This window comes from Elaeis guineensis, chromosome 11 (assembly GCF_000442705.2).
Source record: "Elaeis guineensis isolate ETL-2024a chromosome 11, EG11, whole genome shotgun sequence".
NCBI lineage: Eukaryota > Viridiplantae > Streptophyta > Magnoliopsida > Arecales > Arecaceae > Elaeis > Elaeis guineensis.
In genome coordinates this window covers 60775701-60793095 of record NC_026003.2, presented here as the reverse complement: position 1 = coordinate 60793095, position 17395 = coordinate 60775701, and the positions used below count along the sequence as shown (strand labels likewise).

The following is a 17395-nucleotide window of genomic DNA, read 5'->3' as shown; positions in this document are numbered from 1 at the left end:
ATTCGAATTGGTAGCCTCTACCTCCAATTTGAGGAATTACCCTAATTCCTTAGTGGGTACTAGAATCCACTTAGACTGCACACAAGCCCAACTTTGGTTGGCCAACCCATATACATCTAACGGTAGGTTCATAACCAATTGTTTCTTTAAATAATTTTAGTAATTTTAATTTTGCCCCAGAAACCTAATCAGTAGGCTTTGGCCTCCACTGTAAGGATCCGGTTAGGTCCAACCATTAACATGATTATACTTGATGTATCTAACCAATAAATGATTAAGCCCAACTTTGGTTGGCTCACTTAACCACCATTAGAGAGACCCTTCCAAGTCGTCATATGATGAGTGATAATTTTATTAGTCAACAATCACCAGGCCTTTGGATCTGCAATGATTATTGAGTTAATGGACTCATTATCAAACACCTTAATGGGAGGCTATGACTCAGTTATCTCTATAACTTTATCATTTTAAGGACCTAATAATTTTAAAAAATTTAAATAATATAGAGGATGAGGTAGATGAACCAGCTTATCATGATCCTCCCACTGGCTTCACCAAGTCAGCTTAAGGGAGACCATTAAAAGGGCTAGTCTAGGAGCACCTAAATCAGTCACACTGATTTACCTAGCTGACATGGGTCAGCTCGAATAGTCAAGTGATCTGATCAAAACATAATTTCATCAAGAGCCAGTAAGTTTAATCAGTGGGAGGGTCTGCCAAAGCTTGCCTTAGACACCATCAGAAATGGCCAGGTAAGCGGGCTCCCAATTAAAAACCATCGGTCTGGTTTACCTTAGACACCAACTGGTTTAATTAGTTTCGATTAGATCAACCTAACAGTTCGTGCTAGACCACTTAGCCAAGAATCAAGTCCATTTGGTTCTCGTTAAAGACATGGACTTGACCAACTACAACTATTGTAATTGATCTAGAGAATCCTTGACCTAATCTAAGACAACAATTGATTAGATTTAGTCAATTCTCTAATTAAGTCCATCTTTAATCTAACCATAGGTCTAACCCAATTAATGGACCTAATTCCTACTAACCCATTAACCCAATGTGTTATGGTTTGTGTCTTAGGTTCTTCAATTCACAATCCTAGAACCTAATCAAACAATTTCTTAATTCTTAATTAAGTTTTGGGCTGAGGGTTGGGTTCGACTTTTCAAAAAATAATTTTCATATTTGTAAAATAATTTTACAATATGATTCTACCAACCATATTGCATGTTTGATTCATAATCAAGATACAAGTGAAATAAACATGAAACTACTTTAGATCTAATCTAAACAGGTTCATGTGATTGAAACAATTTCAACTTTAAACAATTTTTTGCACAAAAATTATTAACAAAGAGATTTTATTTCAGATTTAAATACTTTTTAAATCTAATAAATCATAAATTTAATCTAGATCATATCTAATAAATTTATGATTAAAGATAGATCTACACAAACTAGGACAACCTTTGCACTGTAAGGGGTAAACCTTACAGCAGGATAACGTTGCAGTTCGTGATTGATCTAAAATTTTAATTTTAGATTTAATAATTAGATTATAAATTAAATCTAATCTAAGAAATAATCTAAACATGTATAAATAATCATGTAATAAAGAACCTAAGCTCTGATACCAATTGTAGGAACCAGATCTAGGGTTTCAGGGTTAGATCTTGAAACTTTTTCAAGATCATACAGCGAAAGACTAAAATAAATTAAAATTTATTTTTTAAAACTAGAGAATCTCTAGATCTAAGATCTTATTATATAATTATTACATAGTATTAAATCAAAAATTAAAATATAGAAATATAGCATGAACTACATGTTGATCATATCAACATGTTTCTATACTACATCTAATGTATGTGTTAAACAATAGATCAGATCTATTACCTTGCAAGTTAGACATTCTAACCTCACTGATCTGAGCTTGAGAATGATGTTGCAAGCCACACATGCATCCAGCCTTCAGGAGTCATCCACACGAGCCCACGAATCTCGATTAGAAGTCCTGCTTCAGGAAATCAGCACAGTATACTAGTTCTGCACTGATCCTTCTTTGATGGTTGATCAGGTGCCTCCTTCTTTTGATTTGGACTCTTCCAAAGATAAAATGTAGGAGGAAGAGTTTTAGATCTGAGATGCTCTCAGGAAACTCAAGATGGAGGGAGAAAAGATATGAAAACAAACAACCCTAGAAGAAGAGCCTCTTCTTCTTCTCATTTTTCTCTCTAGACACCCTAACTTGTGTCTATTATATCTCCATGACCCAAAGGTCTTTCTCTCTAATTTTTGGATGGACTAAAGATTTCTCAAATCTATATCTTCTCAAAAAATTTATAAAAAAACTCATTTTATATAGAGAGATATGATAGAGTCCTTCTCTAGGTCAAATACCTAGTCAAGGCTTATCCAAACATGGCAAGTTAAGGGGCGCCCAATTCTTGAGCACCTCCTCCTTATTTTCATATATGGATTACCATCAAAGGGTGCACAATGTATACCCTAAAATCCATAAAAATTTCAAAAAAAATTTGGATAGATTCGGTGCAAAATTGAAAGAGTTTTGGATTTCTAAAACTTTATCTCATAGAATTCGAAATCCAAACTTATTCCTTTTTGATTTGATCCAAACCATCTTCCATGTAAGAAAGAAGAGAGGAAACCTTTTGTGAACGTGGGAGAGACCTGGGAGAGGGCTTTTGTCGCACAAAATAGGAGGAGATTGGCGTTGAATGAGAGAGAGGGCGTGGGGAAGGCTTATGTGGCGCAAGGTGGAATCCTAGTCTTACTAGGATTCTATCTTATGACTTTTTTAATTTGGTTTCTCAAATCAAATCAAAATAAAATTAGATCAATCTAATTAAAATAGATCTTAACCTAATTAAAAATCTAATTTAATCAGATTAAATTAGATTTAAATCTAATTTAATTTTTTAATCAAATTAGAAATTAGATTGACCCAAGTCCTAGTTGAACTAGGACTAGTTTTTTCTTGCACTTGGCTTATCCAATAAACCAATTGGACTTGATCCAATCAAGCCCAAACTAAATTTAATTAAATTATATTTAATTAGACTTAATCTCAACTCATTGGCTTAATCATATTAAGTCAATTAGCAATCGCATTGCTAATCGATCCTCCTGCAACACTTGCACTGGGTTAAATGTCAATCATATTGATCATTTAACCCTAGAACGATTCTTAATCGTTGATCAACCATCCGATCGGATCATGAACTCTAATGTGTGTAACCTCATAGGTCCGAACCTAAGTCGGTAGTACAGAATAAATTCCTGTACCAATCAAAGTGATCATCTAGCAATGGTACCCGACGACCGGATAGATCGAATGTGTAGAACAACATCCTTAGAACCCATGCGGATATAGTTTTCATATAATTCATTCCCTTGACCAAAATGATCATAGGATACCTCAAAGTTCAACTGTCAACTCTGATCAGGTTGTCCACATTGTATTTCAAAATATCAAATCCATTTGATGGATTATCCTGGCCAAGGTTTTGCTAATTGAAATACAGTGACTCATTCTTCTCCAACTCTTGGAGTGGTCAATCCCATCTCAATCATACTCTGACTTCACAAGTACTTGACTGTGCCCAGAAGCCTTCCATCCCTGAATTAGAAATTCAGTTAGTCTAGTACCAAAGCACAGTGAGTTGCTTGCAAGTCACTGAGGCGATCTCAGGTCTAAGGGACACTTATACCTATATCCCATCAGAGATATTCTCGACAGTAGAATACTCAGGAGTTGGTCATGTTCAATGATGATGTACCAGTACATCTCACCTGTATGCCATACCAGTGTCTCCACACTCTTTGGTTAAGAGGACAACCAACCCATATGGCCTACAGCGACCTATGCTCGATAGAAGCTGTCGTCCTTATTAACAGCCTATCATTTGGTCATGAACTGTTTTAAGGACTAATCAATAAATCCTCTCTTTATCGAATCTAAATAGTCCTAAGGACTTCATCATAACAACGGAGTTCATTAGAAGATGAAAACTTATGATGAAAATACTAAATATATTTTATTTATTAATAAATCAATTACAATACTTGGTTGCTCAACCGTCAACAGCTTGACGATTGGCTTTTTGGGACATATTTTTCAACAGTAGATAACTGAGGGACAGAGCATGTAGGAGCATCTCAGCCACTTTCAGAAGATCTTCACTAACCTCCTTAGTATTAGCGAGAACGTTGAGGAGAAGACCAGGGTGCTGGTCTTGCTAGCATCGCTTCTCTCTTCGTATGAGTTCTTGGTGACTGTTCTTTTAGTGAGAAAGAGTGCCATCAAGATGGATGAGTTCATCATGGCGATCCTCGAGAATGAGGTTCTCAGATGGGAGAATCCGACTTCGAGCTTAGGTGGTAGCTCAGTTTAACAATTTTTGGAGGAGTAGGAGGTGGTAAATAGAGCAATAGGAGATCACGATGAGGGCAATCCAAGTCTTAGATGAGGGACTTCAGTAAGACCAGATATTATCGGTGTGATGAGTTGGAGCATCTAACCAGAGATTGCTCGTAACTCAAAGATCGGACGAGGGCTACTGTAGCGACGGCCAGCAATGAGTCAGAGGATGATGTCCTCGAGATATCTGATGAGGTATCTACTTCTTTCCAGCAGTAGATTTTAGATTCTGCATGCTCCTATCATGTATATTGCAGAGAGGAGTAGTTTGACTCCCTAAAGAGTAGTGAGGGCACTATTTATCTATCGGATAGATCGAGTTATGCGATCAAAGGCATCGGGATGGTCAGTTGGAGGACATATGATGGTGTAGTGAGTAGATTGTGGGAGATTCGATACAATCCAATTTTAGACAGAATCTTATCTCACTGAGCAGACTAGATTCAAAAAGCTACAGGATGGTAGCTAGTGGAGAAATTTTGAAGGTGTTGCATGACAATAGGATTATTCTGGAGGAAAAAAAGAGAATGATAGGACATATTACTAACTAGCGGGGAACCCAATGCGAGGTGGAGCTTTGGAAGCTCAGTGCAAGGTAGATCTTCAGGAGCCAGGAGGAGTCCAGAGCAAGGTGGAGCTCTATGTGGAGGTGGATCATGTTGGATTTCAGTCACACAGCAAAATATAAATTTTTTAAAAAATTTTAACATTTATATCAAAAGCTTTAACAATTAAAACTAGCCAACTGAAACTCAAACCCTAGAATCACCTTGTAGATGTTGAACAAACCAAAATTAAGCATGCAAAGAGTTAGAAACTTATACTTTCTAAAATAAGAAATATAGTAAAATGATGATTTTCATGAGACACCAAAGTAAAAGTCCTCCAACGGTGATCCACACGGAAGATGATCAAGATCCTTCCCAACTGGTGCAGCGCCGCAGTCTTTTCTTCATAAGTATGCTATCGACTTCCTTCCCAAAAAACAATCACACCAACATCCATTTGCCTTCAATTTCTCTACTAGGACCATGCCAAGAGAGTTCTCTCCAGAAATCTCACAACCTAGAATTTGATTTTATACTCTAATACATGAAGAAATCAAACTCTAGGACAAGCACACCACACTTGCCTTTTTTATCTCCTCTCTTCTTTCTATTTTTTTCACTCAATATTTTTGTCTTTTTGCTCTAATTTTTTTTCTAACTTTTTCTTATCTTATCACACACCTAAGAACTAATTTTTTTAGGAGTTTAACCCATGTGAGACATCCCATATAAATATGAGATGAAGAAACGATAGGGAGTCCCAAGGGCCGCCAACTCTTGGTGCTCCATCTTCCTATGTGCAGCATTAAATCTCTAATGAATTAATTAGTACATATGAGCCTTTATACAGAAGAACTCCTCTTCTTCTATGCCTCATAAATTTTTTGAATTAATTTAGCATGTGACAATTAAGGAATGAGTGAATAAATAGAAGGTGGTTAGGTGCTATAATGCAGAAGGACTCTTCCTTCTCTTAGGAGCCAATAAATATGGGGCGACAATAAATAAATGGTGTGGGCCTAGTGGCATGGAGGACTCTTTTCCCATCTGAAATACTTCTAAGATAAGGAAATTAATCAAATAAATTAGACCTAATCTAATTAGATCAAAGGCAATAGGTTAAGACTAGCTCAAATTTATTTGAACTAACCTAATTGAAAATTCGGGTTAATACAATGTGCTAGCATATCAATTTATCCTTTAGAATTTATATTAAATCTTAATTAAATTAGATTAAGATCAAATCTCAAAGTATGTGACCCATTGGGATCCAAATCTAGCCAGTAGTGGACTCAGACTCTTGACCTAACTCTAATCCGATTAGACTAGGTCAGCCTAATTGCACCAATTAACTAGGACTCTTTCTAATAATTATCAAATTAAATTCTTTTAATTCTTATGAGTCCATAAGTCAAGATTGATATCTAGCAATATGTTATAACAATTCGAAAGAGATAAAATTTGATAGAAATATTAAAAATATCCTTCACTGGCAAGTTACTGTGTAATTCAATCTTTAATCATACAACATCCCAGATGAGCTTGGGTATAGAATCATGTCAAGCTCAATTACTTATCTAAATATATATCGATCAGAAGGTGATGATTCAGTTAATGATACATTAGAAACTTCTTTCTAATTATCATCCTGCTTTGGCCAAAGATTTTCAGAATTATCAACCTATGAGATCACAGAGGATGTTCGTTCCTCTTATTAGGAGTGACTGATCCCTTATTGACCACTCACGATCTTTATGTATACTTTACCATATCCAGAACACCCCATATAAGGATCAAAGAATCAAGTTAGGAAGTGAACCGAAACATGAATTCATGTACACAAGGTACTATGATGATCTTAGGTCAAAGGATCACTTGCACAACTTCCACTAGAGAACAATCAGCTGACATATAAATAAGACTCTATCAGATGTTCTCTCATAGATCAATTCAGTGAGCTCATTCTCTAATGATCTTCCATATCTTTGTATTAGTGTCACCACATAAGTGGTTGTGAGATCTACCACCCTCACCATTAAGCATACATAGGATGTACCAGCCTTATCGATATCATTGATCTCTGACTCAATAAACCAATGACTAAAAATATTTTAGATTTCACTGACGTGATCTCATCATGACTCTAAAATCATTGTCTAGATCTATGAGTTCATTATAATCTTAAAACAATAATAAGATGCAGCATATGATGAATTGAAATGCTTATTTTATTAATTAACAATGTCAAGTACATGAGTTTAGAAGATAAAATATAGAAAAATATACCATCGCATACCATATATGATTGGCTTGTAGGGCATAATTCTTTCAATCTCTCACTTGCACTAAAACCAATCATCCCTATACTTGATGCCCATGCTATCTAGGTGATGATCAAACTACTACATTGATAAGGTCTTAGTGAACGGATCTGTTATATTGTTCTTGGTGTCAACTTTTTCCACGATCATATCACATTTTTCGACTATCTCCCAAACAAAGTGGAACCACCTTAAGATGTGCTTGGATTTATGGTGAGACCATGGTTCCTTGGCTTGAGCAATTGTCCTAGTATTATCACAATAAAGAGGTATGAGTTCAATTTTTGAAATCACATCCAATTTTGAGATGAACTTCTTCATTCAGACAACCTCCTTAGCAGTCTCACTAGCAGCAATGTACTCAGTCTCAGTGATTGAGTCAGCAACGGTTTGCTGTTTGAAATTCTTTCAACTTACTGCTCTACCATACAGGATGAACACATATCCAGATATGGATATGCTATTATCTAAATCAAAATAAAAATTAGAATCAGTATAACCTTTTAGTTTCAAATCAGATCTTTCATATATAAGAAAAATATCTCTAGTCCTTATCAAGTACTTGAGTATGTTTTTCATAGCTTTCCAATGATCCTCTCCTGGATCTGCTTGAATCTGCTTACAATATCCAAGGCATAAGCCACATCAAGTCTGATACATAACATAGCATACATAATCGATCCTACAGCCAAACCATAAGGAATAGAACTCATTTTATTTCTCTCTTCAGGTGTCCTAGGAGACATCTTCTTAGAGAGTTGTATGCCATGACTCATGAGCAAGTAACCTCTTTTACTTCCCTCCATATCGATCCTCTTTAACACAAAGTCTATGTATCTTGACTAGGACAAGCCAGGCATCCTTTTGATCTATTCTATAGATCTTTATACCAAGCATATAGGATGCTTCACTCAAGTCTTTTATAGAAAATTTTTGTGATAGTCATGTTTTGACCAATTGTAATATAGAGATATCATTTTCAATAAGTAGTATGTCATCCATATACAAGATCAAGAAGATAATAGCACTCTCACTAGTCTTCTTGTACATATTTTTGATAAAGTTAAATGATTTCATTGTCTCATCAAAATAGATGTTCTAACTTTTTGATGCTTGCTTTAATCCATAAATAATTTTTTTTAGCTTGCATACTTGATTTACTCTCTCACTGGAGATAAATCTCTCTGACAGAGTTATATAGACTGAAAGGAAGCATGGTGGCTTTATGCATATATTTTTAAAATTTTTATTATGAAACATATATAGATTAAATAATTTAATCTACAATGCATGCATAGATCAAATCTAAAAATACCATACATGATCTATGACATGAACTAATATGCATGTATGCAAATTTAAAATCTAAATTTTAGCAAATATAGATCTTTATTTTATTTAGATCATATCTAAAATATGAATTGAGTTCAAAACTAATACCTAAGTGCAGATAGCAGATTATCGCATCAAAAATTTATAATAGTTGGTTCTTCATGATACTCAATAGTCACACACGCATTTGATCTCTATAGGTATCCACACGAAGCCTTTGTGCTGATCAATTTCTCCAAAAGTGCTAGCTCATGAAGATACCTTTTATTAGCTGATCTAAGAAGAACATGAAAAAGATGAAGAACAAAGAGATCCTCTCCTTTTCTTTTTGGATCCATGTATCAGATCTTTATGATAGAGATCAAGAGAAGAACTCTTTCTTCTCAATTCTTTCATACATAAGAGAGAACTTTTCTCTCTTCATTTTTGCATCATCAAGAAAAATTTTTTTCTCTAATTTTTTATGATAAAAATCAGATCTAATCTAATTTCTCATATAAAAAATAACATGGAATCCTAAGCCCTAGAAGAACCCAAAGAGAGACCTAAGAGTGTTGGAGTTTCATAGTTTCATGCATGCAAAAATTTTCAAAACAGGTACGTAGTGAAATTTAAAAATTTTTAGATTAAATTTAATTTAATCTAAGCATACATAAGATCAAATCTTAAAATCATAAACAGGATTGACATATGTGAGATAGGATTCAGATACATAAATTAAATAGAAAAAAATAAATAAACTTCATATCTTGGCATGAGTCAATCTTTACCGTAAACTGATGATCATGGATGTCTTTCGAAGGTTCCTTGAAGCCAACAAATATCTGACCTCTATGGATATCTACGTGAGACTTCGATCTGATCAGAAGCTTATTGATCTCACTGAGGTGCTAGCTCTTCTGGAGAGATTGCATCTTGATGATTGAAAGATCTTCTTTTTTCTCAAAATATTCTTAGAGAAAAAAAAGAAAATAAGAAGATGTTGATCTCTATGTTAGAGATCATGAGAAAAACTTTTTCTTCTCTTTTCTTCCTAAATTCATGCATCAAATCTCTACGCTAGAGATGTAAAAATTTTGTCCAACTTTTAGACAAAGAGGAGAGGAGAAATCCATATCCAAACATGGACAAGAGAGAGAGATATGATCCTAACAACCAACTCTTGGTTGTTGGTAAGAAAGAAGGGATAAGCACCTACTTACCTTACGCCAAGGACCTATTCACCGTGCCCTCTCCCTATGGATTTTTCACGCAAATCTTCCTCTGATTTTGGCATCTCAAATCTAATCACCATCAGCCATCTTCAACGCTCCATATGGTGCTAGGTTTAAATAGGTGAAGGGATAGAGTTTAGATAGGAAATAAGAGTCCAACTAGCCTTGGACTCTCTTTTTGTTATGTTGCCCACCCAATTTTTGTTTGCGCCCAGATATCACATGAAAATAGGAGAGATTCTCATGGTTCTTACACACTAAAAACTCATGCAAAAAGAGAGAAAATAGGTATTGAAAATCTAGTTGGTGTGGACTTCATATGGCGCATGGAGAGAGAGAGTTTTAAGATTTTAGGACCCTTCTTTAGGTGGCTGGTTTAAATCAATTTAAACTCTAATCAATTTTAATCATATTAAAAATTAATTAAAATCAAATAGATAAAAATTTAAATCTGATTTAGAGTTCAAACTATTTAGATTAAATATCACTTAATTAGAGAAGGAGTCCTAGTCCTTTTGGACTCTCTCTTGGTGCTTGAGTCAAACTCAATTTAATCCTAATCCAATTAGGATTTGGTGTATCCATGAAGATAAAAATTCTTAGTTTAAATAGGAACTCAAACATTCTTATTTAGATCTTAGTTTAATTAAAAATTAGATCAAACTTAAATCTTAATTCAATAAAAAATTATTCTTCCATGCAATTTGGTTATCTTATAGCCCAATTAGGCTTGATCAAATCAAACCCATGTCAAGTCAAATTAAATCTAATTTAACTAGACTTGATGCAAGCCTCATAGCTCAATTAAATTGAGTCAATTAGTAATCAATTGCTAATTAATCCTCCTATAAATCACTAACTCTTTAGCGAGTTACTTAATACAACTTTTGCATTGGAATCATTTCGACTCTGCCCACGAAGGATCATCGATCATCAAGATGATGTTCGTAGGTCTCACAATCTATCAGTGACATCTAGCAGTATGTAGTTGCAATCTAGCAGAATAAAAGGTGATGAACCTCTAGGTGCAGTTAACATATGATACAGTCCCTCTATCGTGAGTTCGACCAGATGACAGGTCATGGATAAATCGTCAAACCTCATCATCGATCATATAATAGATTCAATCAGTTTGAGTCTATATGTGATTCTCATGAAAATTTTTTCCATCAATCACACTGCTATGGCCATAGACTTAAGGACTCAGCCTCTTAAATCTCATAGGGCTACTCCCTTCTGCTAGGATTGATAGATCCCATCTAGGTGCACACCTTACTCCTACAGTGGACCAACTGTCGCCAACATCCACTACAAGGGCTCATTGAGATTCATATTTATGTGTAGTCAAACTCGAGCAACCTCACTACGAGTAGCTATAGCACCATAGGTCAAAGGATCAATCATACAACTGTAGTTTTGAGAAAGTCACTAATGAGTGAGTAGACATTTATATGACTTCTCATGTTGGTCACGCTCAGTGTTAGTTGTTCTCTAACAACCACCTGTACTCTCGCTCCAGTGTCACTACACCGCAGACTCGAGACTTATCTATCCGAAGGAAGCGATCAGATATCAGATCAATCATCATCTCCATGATAATCTTATGATCAGGTGCAATTTAGAAATTAACCATCAATGACATGTCTCAAATTCTCAACTCTTTGAGAATATGTGTCATCATCTTGTTAATCTCTTGGATGATTCATGGACACATAAAATATGAATGGTAATATAAATACCCATTAAGCACAAAATCATATCCTAAAAATTTGATATGCGTCAGCCAAGATTGGCTTCTAGGGCATACATCCAACAATCTCTCACTTGCACTAAAGTCAATCTGCCATGCATCAAGCCCCATCTTTATAAGACAGGCTTTAGTCTTAGGCTAGCTAAGTAATTTATCAGTGGGTCAACCATATCTCATGTAGAGTTTGCTCTCTGTACCTCTTTGTATTTCTACTTAAGGTAGTCGTGTGTTCTACTGCTCTATGTGCTTGGATATCTGGTGAGACCTAGGCTTTTTAGTAAGGACTATGGTGCCATTGTCTTTGCAGTATAGTGTTATGGTATCTGATGGCATAATATTCAATTCTGTAACTAACATTAAAAATCAGAATACATCCTACACATCTACAGTGTACTCAGCTTCCATCGATTGATTGCTTAGAATCCTTCCAAGATATCGATATGAACATACCCATGCAGTAGATATTCTATGATTAACATCAGACATAAAATCTGAATTGGTGTATCCTCTCACTCCTAGCTTTGATCATTTTTCAAAATAAGAACAAATCCTTAGTTCTTCTTAAGTACTTAAGGATATTTTCACAGCAATCCAGCACTCTCAGCCTAGATACAACTGATATCTACTCGTGACATTCACAGTACTATATCAGTTCAAGTATATTACATGGCATACATCTATGCCTAAGAGGGTAGTAGACCCCTCTTCGAGATTTCTATGCTGAATCCTTTCAGCATCTACTCTCGGTACTTTATCTGTGAAAAACAAGCATCCAATTGCATCTATCTTTATAGATCTTTAGCATGCTTGCTTTATGTCTTTCATGAAAAATTTTATATTCAACCATATTTTAACCGATGTCAGTATTGGACACTCCCACTGATCCTTTGGGAAATACATAATTTCTCATTTTTGATCAAACAATTTCATCATATCATCGAAATGAATGTTCCAACTCTAAGATTATTACAGACTTTGTGATCTCATATCACGAGAAGTGAAATTCATAAGCTACTCCATATAGAAATCTTCAAAAGATATCTATTCAGAAAAGCTATTTCATATCCTTTTTTTGGAGTCGATGTCAACATCGTCTCATTGTAGGTTCTGAGATTATCTCTATGTTCTCCATCTCCCATGAGAATGATTTTCTCTACATTCTCTGTTAAGCATACCCAAATATCTTTTGAGAGAATTAGAGATCCTACTATATGTACAAGGTGGAGGAGGAATATATGTATACTGGCTCATTGCTCTTCAGAGATATTCTCTTCGAGCTTAACTTTTCTCCCACTGCTTTATCTTGATTAAACAATTTTTCAAGAAGATAGCATGTTGGGTCACAATCACATTGCAATCTTTCAAAAGAAAAGTAGTATCTCAAACTCTTTTAGGATGAGCTTTATAGACCTATCCTCTAATATATTCACTTGCTGTTCTTGACACGGGCTAGACATCCTTGGATCCTGAAATAATCAAGATTTATTTCTCACCATGCTATATCTCATACGATGTGGTAGGAACAGGTTTAGAAGAACCCAATTTTATAGATTTAAAGTATGTCCCTAAAGGAACAAAATAAATCAATGAATTCCATCATGGATTGGACCATATCTCATACGGTCCCATGACTCTTCTTATCTCACTAAGTTGAGATGTACTAAGAGGGGTCTAATATGAAATAATATTATTTTATGAGATAATCAAGAAATTTTTTTCATTGATATCACATCTTCGATCCGATCGAAGTATCTTTAAAAATTTATCGATTTGCTTCTTTACTTTCATCTGAATTCTTTGAACCTTTCAAAAATTTTAGATTTATATCTCATATACTTATCCATACCATAACTGATCATCGATAAAGGTAACAAATAGAGATAACTTCTTTTTATTAACACATCATATGGGCTACACACATCAAATGTGTATTAGGATAAGTATTTTAGTGGCCCCCTTTTTTTTTTCTTGTCTCACAAGAGTAGCTTGGTCATATTTTTTCAAAGAGATGATGTACAAACTAGATATGACTAAATAGTCAATAAGCCCAAAGGCCTATATTTTTTTAGTTTGTTAATCATTTCTTCTCCTATATGACTTAGCCTAAGGTTCCACATATACTTAAGGTTTATCTCAACTCTGGATCTCTCAGATCCAATGGCACTCACTGCTTGCTCAATTAAGTTCACAAATACATCATCATGCAAATGATAGAGATTGTCTCTAAGAACTGAATCCAAATGATGATCACAAAGGACATATACCCATGGCCACAGCAGCAACTCTTGTCCTTTTGCCAATTTCAAGGGTTACTTCCTCAGTCTTCTACCTTTCCATCGACTCTATAAAATCACTAGAGTCTATAGTTCAATTGGGAGAAGAAGAAATCGTAAGGATAGTATTGAACAATTTTGACATGCCTACTCTAAGCATGTCTTTATTTCTTTAGGCTCTCCAGGTATTTACCTCTAAACTCTTTCAATGTTCTTTTATTACCAACAATTTGATCAATTTAGATAAGATGCCAATAAGGTCATTCATATGGTAGTTTATCGTAAACTACCTATATAAACTAAACAGGGATCACAGGATCAAATCCATAAGCAATTCTTTGTGCATGATCATGTCGAGCCTTTTGAACTCCTTAATATCCTTGATCATCATCAAATAACGATCATAGACTGACTGTCCATCATGCATCTCATATGCTGTGCGACTCTAATTACCTCACAATACTTGTAGATGAATCAATATGTCGTTGGCAGTGTACATGTGCTCATGCATACGTTGGAGTTCATCTAATATGACTTCAACATATAGCACCCATCTTTATTGACATTGTCCATCCAGTTATTAAGTATAGCTCGTTGACTTTGAGTTAGACAAGTTGTTAACATCAGAATAATCTGGTAGAGAACATTGCTTAATTTTTTAAAAATTAAGAATGATTCTTAAGTTTGTGAGCCAGTCTATATAATTAGTTTCGGTTAATCGATTGATATTTAGAATTTGAGCTAGAGAATTGGAAGCTGACATAATGAACAACAGAGAGCAAAGATTCTAATTAGATATTTGTATTTATTTTATAATTTACTCTAGAGACTTTTAGATGCAAAAAGACTTTCACTATTTTATCAAATCTTCCACACTCTTCGGGTGGAGAAATAAAAATCCTAACATGACAACTGAATTTCTAGTGGGTGCTGCGGTCCCACTAATGTCATGCACCTCACCTAACAGTTATTGGTAATACAAATGAATATCGATGCATGGATAACTCTTTGCCCAGATACTTCTTTAAGTATGTTGCAGCTACTTGGTCTCTAAGTCATGTGGGCTCACCTAACAGTTATTGTCTACACTCCTTAGTTAAGTCAGACTCACCGTTCACAAGCAGATGCAAAGCCGTCATTGGATCCCTCACCTAATAGTTATTGGGTCCAACTTCATCTTTACCCTGGAGCAACTCTTTGCTAATAGAGTGGTTGCATGTTCTCGATGCAACTGAACTACTATGACTAGCTGAGAACAATCAACATCGGTAACATGCCCACACATCTACAATAGTAGAAGATCATTGGACTTAATATTTATGAAGAGGTTTAGGTTTAGATCTCATCTAATCAGTCATCACATGATTGATCTAATTGGCATGGGATAAATTAAATCGCTAAGCAACCATATTTGAGAATCAATCTTTCAAATTGATCGGGTAAGTAGAGATTGTGGGGGTCCCCCCAGTGCTTGTCTTAGATACTAATAAATTGATCAGATCAGTGAATGAAACCAATTAAATAACTATCTTTCAATTACTTATCTTAGACATCAATTGGATAATTGATCCAAATAGGTTAGCTTAGGTGAATCAGATTCGAGCAATAGAGCTGAATTAGGTCCTTAGGTTAATCGATTCTACATATGGATGTCAATCGATTCGATCAACAACAATTGTATGATCTTAAGCTTTATTAATCTCACTCTAATTAATACTTGACTCGATTTGATCAATTGTTAAATCGATTCAGACCCAATATGATCAAATCAAAAATTTCAGATATAATCTAATTACATGATCTAATTTGATCTACCCATGACCAATCTCTCATGCACAAACACTAATTTCAGATCTTAAATCTAAATTTTTAGATCTAAATTCTTTACATAAAAAGTATATTTTGATCTTGAAATAATTTTAGATCATACATATAAATATATATCATATACATGAATAAGTTCAGATCATAGAAATAAATTGAAGTCCTAAAATATTTTCATATATCATATATATGAATCAAAATAGATCTCAAAACTCTTTTCAGATCCAAATGATAAAACATATATCACATATATGTAAAAAATTAGATCTAAAATTTTATTTAATTAAAAATTTTAACATCATTCTAAGACAACCATTCAGCATAACAAGTTATGTCAAGACAACCTTATGTCAGAACGACATCAAAAATTTTTAGATATAAAATTTTTCTCTACAGATTTCAGATCAAAATCTTAATCTCATGCATATAACATAGCTCTGATGCCACTGTTGGGGTTTCATAATTTATACATACAAAAATTTTCAAAATAAGTACGTAAGAGAATTTAAAAATTTTCAGATTAAATCTAATTTAATTTAAGCATGCATAAGATCAAATCTAAATACCATAAATAGGATCGACATATGTGAGATAGGATTCAAATATAGAAATTAAATAGAAAAAAATAAATAAACTCTATATCTTGGCATGAGTTGATCTTCACCGTGAACTGATGATCATGAATATCTTCCAAAAATCTCTGAAGCTGCACAAGTGTTCGGCTTCTACGGATATCCACTTGAGACTTTGATCTGATCAGAAGCTTATTGATCTCACCAAAATGCTAGCTCCCTTGCAGAGATCGCATCTTAATGGTTAAATTTTTTTTTTTTCTCTCAAGACACTCTTAGAGAAGAAAAAGAAAATAGAAAGATGTTGATCTCTACATTAGAGATCATGAGAAGAACTTTTTCTTCTCTTTTCTTCCTAAACTCATGTACCAAATCTCTACGCTAGAGTTGTAAAAATTTTATCCAACTTTTGGAAAAAGAGGAGAGAAAAAATCCATATCCAAACATGGACAAGAAAGAGAGATATATGATCCTAACAACCAACTCTTGGTTGTTGGTAAGAAAGAAGGGATAAGCACCTACTTACCTCATGCCAAGGACCTATTCATCGTGCCCTCTCCCCTTGAATTTTTCACACAAATCTTCCTCTGATTTTGGCATCTCAAATCTGATCACCATCAGCCATCTTCAACACTCCATATGGTGCTAGGTTTAAATAGGTGAAGGAATAGAGTTTAGATAGGAAATAAGAGTCCAAGTAGCCTTGGACTCTCTACTTGGACTCTCTCTTTATTATGCCGCCCACCTAATTTTTGTTTGCACCCAGATATCACATGGAAATAGGAGAGATTCTCATGGTTCTTACATGCTAAAAGCTCATGCAAAAAGAGAGAAAATAGGTATCCAAAATTTGGTTGGTGTGGGACTTCATATGGTGCATGGAGAGGGAGAGTTTTAAGATTTTAGGACCCTTCTTTAGGTGGCTGATTTAAATCAATTTAAACTCTAACCAATTTTAATCATATTAAAAATTGATTAGATTCAAATAGATAAAAATTTAAATCTAATTTAGAGTCTAAACTATTTAGATTAGATGTCACCTAATTAAAGAAGGAGTCCTAGTCCTTTTGGACTCTCTCTTGGTGTTTGAGTCAAACTCAACTTAATCCTAATCCAA

At 34.5% G+C, this 17395-nt stretch overlaps 1 long non-coding RNA gene across 1 annotated transcript; it reads right to left on the bottom strand.

Moving 5' to 3' along the window:
* Positions 1-7335: 7335 nt before the first annotated feature.
* Positions 7336-16907, bottom strand: LOC140852658 (uncharacterized). Its single transcript, XR_012135555.1, has 3 exons — positions 16805-16907; positions 16371-16498; positions 7336-7780 (listed from the first exon to the last, which is right to left on the bottom strand). It is a non-coding gene; the product is annotated as an uncharacterized lncRNA (long non-coding RNA).
* Between the last annotated feature and the right edge of the window lie 488 nt (positions 16908-17395).